The sequence below is a fragment of the Panthera onca genome, chromosome A1, assembly GCF_046562875.1.
Source record: "Panthera onca isolate mPanOnc1 chromosome A1, mPanOnc1 haplotype 2, whole genome shotgun sequence".
Lineage (NCBI taxonomy): Eukaryota > Metazoa > Chordata > Mammalia > Carnivora > Felidae > Panthera > Panthera onca.
In genome coordinates, this window is record NC_138339.1 from 78643479 (window position 1) to 78648988 (window position 5510).

The following is a 5510-nucleotide window of genomic DNA, read 5'->3' on the forward strand; positions in this document are numbered from 1 at the left end:
GAAAAGAGAACGGATTTCATCTGGGGAGAATGAAGAAAATCTTCCTGCAAGGAATATCATTTGACATGGAATTTGAAAGATGAGTAGAATTTTGTACACAGTATAGGGGCCGTTTCTTCCCCCTTTTCTTTATTATGAACACTAACAAGAAAAATGACATTTTACTATCCATCCTGAATGGTAACCATGATGAAGTAATGAACACGTCCTCTTGAATATTTTTATCTATCCAACATATGTTCATTAATTAGGTGACGTTGCTGGGTCAGATTCCCTGGGGTCAGATTCTGGTTCCTTCACTTATTAGACTTGCCGCCCTGGGCATGTTACTTCTGTGTTTTGGTTCTCAGTTCCTGCAGCTATAAAATGAGTACAACTTCAGTTTCTACTTCACAGGGTTACTATGAATATTATGTGAAATAAAACAAATAAAAACTTAGGGAAAGCTTGGCACATAATAACTAATTTGTATAGGTCAGTTATTCTGAACTGTAGCAGAAATAGCAAAAAGAACCAAAAACACAGAAGTGGGGAACTTAAATGTGTTTCAACATGTGGGTGAGTTTGAATACAGGATAGAAAAATCCTAAGAGAACTACTGAGGCTCACCAACCTGGACATATGGTGTGAGTCATACTGTGAAGGACCACACATGCCAGAGTGGGGAGTCCATTTTCAAGATTTGGAAGGGGCAAACCAGGAAGGTAAATTGTTTCATGGAATCAAGTGGGAAAGCCATGTGATAATTATAGGAGCCCAGCTTAAAAATCATGAGAACCCAGTTACAAGAGACCAGTCAGGCTCCAGTGGAGACTTGCATTTATATCACTTTGCAACTGACTACAAAGGGGGCCGAGGAGATGGAGGGTTCAAGGAGAAATTCAAATTTCATTAAGTCATATAGCTGAGAATCAAGGGGCCTAAGTGGTGACCAGAAAGCCGAAGACAGGAGATACCAGAGTTGGTAAGGGAAGGGGAGAAGAATCAGAGTTCCAAAACCACAATTCTCCTTCTACAATATGCCTGAGGCCTATTTATATATGCAAAATGTTCAAGGAAAGAGAACTTGATGTAACTTAATGGAGTCATCTGTACACAGTGATTGAAAAAAATATTGCCAAGCATAAAGAAAATATAGAATTAAAAATTCCATTTTAAAAAGCATAACAGACAATGCAATATATTTATGATAGTTTAACTTAACTTGATTATAGAAAGCTGTACAAATGCAACTAACCTTAATAAGCTCTTATAGACTTGGATTTCAATCACTGTCCTCATTCTTATCAATGTCAGAGAATTTCAAGAGAATCAGTTTAATGAGCATGCACACATGGCTCTCAATTCCTCGTAGAGAAGAACCTATAGAAACTAAATATTTCAGTTCATTTCAAATAGTGTACTTCAGATTTTCCTCCCTTGGTTGCTGGGGATTTGCTACTGAGGTTTTAATTCTCACAGCTAATGTGATGTTCTTTATACACTGATTTTCCTCTGTTCTTCTTTCCCTCTACCGTAGGCCTTTCACAATAGGTATGTCAATCAAGCTACACAAACAATTCTAATTTAAGAAGCAAATGTATCACGTTAAGGATAACAGAGAAGTCACAGAATTGAATAAATACCCAGTGAACAGGCCCAGGAAATAAGTGGGAACAAAGAAGAGTGGTGACTAGGCAGCAGCAAACACTCCAGTGCTTACCAAAGGAAGAGTCAGACTAGGATCCTGCCCCAGCATTACTGTTGTGGGAACTCTCCTCTGCTGCGAAACTCTTCCATGGCTCTGCATCAATCCACCAGGATCCAGGTCCTCAACAAGAGTGGATACAAGGTCACAGGAGGGGCACCTGTCCAACCATACTTCCTAGCATCAAAAAAGAGGTTGGACTCCTATTTTGCCATCTGTTTCTCCTGGGCTAATCTCCATGTTAAAATGTTGGTTCTGAACCTTTCTTCAATGTCTAAGTAAGCATCCACTTCTTTCCTAGCTAAAAAAACAGCTTAGAGATTTGTGACTGACAGTACAGAGGAAGTTAGACACATACTGTGTACATATTAGTCTCTAAACTACAGGAAGGTAAGTTTGCTTTGCCTGTCTTAGTAGATATTTTATACAGGATATTATTTGTGTGTCTGTGTGTGTGTCTGTGTGTGTGTGTGTGTGTGTGTGTGTGTGTGTGTGTAGACAAAAATGTGTATACAGATATAAGTATTGATATATGACTTGGTCAACTACTTAGTCCAGTCATTTCAAGCAGAAAAGCTTAGCATGACAAAATTAAACATCAAAATCTTAGTTTTAGTATTTATAATGTAAGATGAATTAGGCATGGACAAAAGTAAGCAAAGTAATTCTTTTGATTAAGCAAGGAGGAATCACTCAAGTGTTACCTAGCCCCAAATTAATTCTATTTTACAGTCAAGGTGCTTTACATAAATTCCCACCACTGCTGAAAAGATGGGGATGGCATTCACTCTTAGGCACATGCAGCAGGCATATTTCATAAAATGGACAACAGGGAAGAATCTCAACCCACTAGGTCATAGCTCTGCAAAGATCTTCAGAGTATTTATAAGAAAGGTATTAGTAGAGCCAAAGAAATTACGATACTTTCCAGTTATACAGAGTACTTATTTACACGACTATCTAAGGAGTTAAGGAAAATAATAATAAAGATATGATGGTCTAAAATGGGAAAACACTAGTGTAAACAGAATTAAGCTGATTTCTTCAGAGTATGACATTCTATAGCCTTTAACATGGTAAAGTGAATTATAGATATCCTAAGGTAAGATAAAATAGCTTATAGTTTCCAAACCTAACAGAGGGATCCTGATGTTCTATTGAACAAAGTTGCAAAGTGTTGGTCTATACTTTGAAGTAAAAAGTTTGGGAAATTGCACATGTTCAGAACTGTATGCAATTAGCATGTCAACTTTCATAAAAGAAATTTCATATTTCAGAATAAGCCCTCTCAGGATTAAATGAAGACATAATACAAGAAACACTGCAGGACCAAACGATAAAAGAAGAGTCTTCATACTATCCATACAGAATAAGGACATACACTAATATGAAGTTCTCTAGTAAATAAGAATTAAAAGACAAAAAACATACCAGGCAAAAATCTGTACATATGGCTTGATCTCAGTGTGTCTGTATGAATAAATATTTTCCTGTATTGTAAACAAAAAGTGGATGCATCTGTAATAATGTATGTTTAGACATTTTTTTTTTAATTACATGGGGATGTAGCTCAACGGTAGAGCACATGCTTTGCATGTATGAGGCCCCAGATTCGATCCCTGGCATCTCCACTTTATAGAAGCTCCAATTCACTAGAGCACTGGGCAAATCAGTCAGTTAGGCATCTGATTCTTGATCTCAGCTCAAGACATGATTTCAAGGTTTGTGAGTTTAGTCCCACATCGTGCTCTGTGCTGACAGCATGGAGCCTGGTTAGGATTCTCTCTCTCCCCTTCCCTGACTTATGTGTACACTCTTGCTCTCTATCTCTATCTCAAAATAAATAAATAAACTAAAAAAATAAAACATAGTAAATAGAGATAGCTATTGCCTCACTTGACCACAACTAAGTGTATCAACAAAAATTAAAATGGCCATGAATTTCTGTATGAGAGATAAGGGCCACCAATCATGGGAGGATTTTAGATCAACCCTTTTGTATTTAGATAAAGCACATGTTAGGAATGTCTGGGTGGCTCAGTCGGTTGTGCATCCAACTTCGGCCCAGGTCATGACCTCATGGTTCGTGGGTTCGAGCCCCGCATCAGGCTCTGTGCTGACAGCTCAGAGCCTAGAGCCTGCTTTGTATTCTGTGTCTCCCTCTCTCTCTCTCTGCCCCTTCCCTACTCATACTCTGTCTCTCTCTGCCTCTCAAAAATAAACACCAAAAAAAAAAATTTAATCACATGTTACAGTAGTAACTAAAATGGAAAGAAAAACAATGACCCAAGTGAATTTTGAATAATCAAAATGAAAATCCAAAGGTTTTGGGCAAAAATTTTCATATTTTAACAAGAAGGATTTTTTTACACAATGTAAATATTGCTAATGCAACCTAAATTTATGAAATATGAAAATGGTGTTTTTCTCTTTCATTTTAATGTGAAACAAAAATGTCTTGATATGTGTTTGAACATATTTTATCTTTTACTGTGACAATAATTCCTCAACAACAAGAGTATGTTTGAATTCTTTTGTAGCATACAGAATATATTTTGACCAAGAAAGTTCAATTCATAGACATCTAAAGATTAAAAAATTAATTCACCATTAAAAATAAAGCCACCTTCTGGGGCACGTGGGTGACTCAGTCAGCTAAGCCTCCGACTTTGGCTCAGGTCATGATCTCATGGTTCCTGGGTTCAGGCCCTATGTCAGGCTCTGTGCTGACAGCTAGGATCCTCGAGCCTGCTTTGGATTCTGTATCTCCCCCTCTCTCTGCCCCTCCCCCACTCAAGCTCTGTCTCTCAAAAATAAATAAGTGTTAAAAAAATTTTCTTAAGGAAAATAAGGTCATCTTATTTTATATACATTTTTTCTACATAGTTCTTCAGCCATGATAATAAAAGGAAAAACCAGTACAGCAATGAAGAAAACAAATTTCAAATAGCAGCAATGTAAAAGGATTTGATAGAGAAAGTTAAGTCTCAGTAATATAAATAATTTGGCCATAATTGGATTAAGTAAATGGGAAAAATATGGTATATATAATTCTCTTAACAGTATTTATTTTAAAAGTTTAACCAATGACTGAACCCAAAGGACTTTTATCTGTGAAAAGACATGATTGCAAATACAGCCATTTATATAACCACAGAGGATGAAAGATATGAAAAGGAAATTAAATTTTCAATAAAGCAATTGCCAACCACTTTGCCATTTAAAATACAATGAACTAGCAGATGCACAATATATTTTTTATTTCATATTTGACCTTCAAGAGTCATACTATTTGTTGATAAGACACTACATATGAAACTAAACAACACTGGTAACAATTGCTATAAATCAAATTTTATGAATAAGCAATGTGGTCAGTCCTATTGGTTTTCTTGGCCACATTATTATTATTTTTACTTGTATGTTACAATATATTACATTTTAAACAGATAATAAAAATATTAGTAATATACACATAGAAATCTGAGTTATAAAATCAACATATTTAGAAAGAAAATAACATTGAAATTCTAATTTTATTAGAATGCCTTGTTGTCTTGTCTCTCAATATTAGGAATCTGAGTATTATTCCAAGTTGAAGGAAATTACCACTACTTTAACAGAACATCTTTCATCATTAACTCTGTACAATATTTTATGGTAAAGCATTTTCTTAATTATTTAACGAGCACAGCTAGGTATCATTTTCTATGGGCCAGTGGTTTGATATTTGCATCTTATTTGATATTTGTAACAACCTTCTAAGAAAGATATTTTATTCCTAATTTATACATGAAAAAAAAAAAAAACTAGACACAAAAAG

General features: G+C 35.5%; 1 non-coding gene across 1 annotated transcript; it reads left to right on the plus strand.

The window, feature by feature from the left end:
- Positions 1–3246: 3246 nt before the first annotated feature.
- On the plus strand, positions 3247–3318 carry TRNAA-UGC (transfer RNA alanine (anticodon UGC)). The gene has a single exon. It is a non-coding gene; the product is annotated as a tRNA-Ala (tRNA).
- Positions 3319–5510: the final 2192 nt, after the last annotated feature.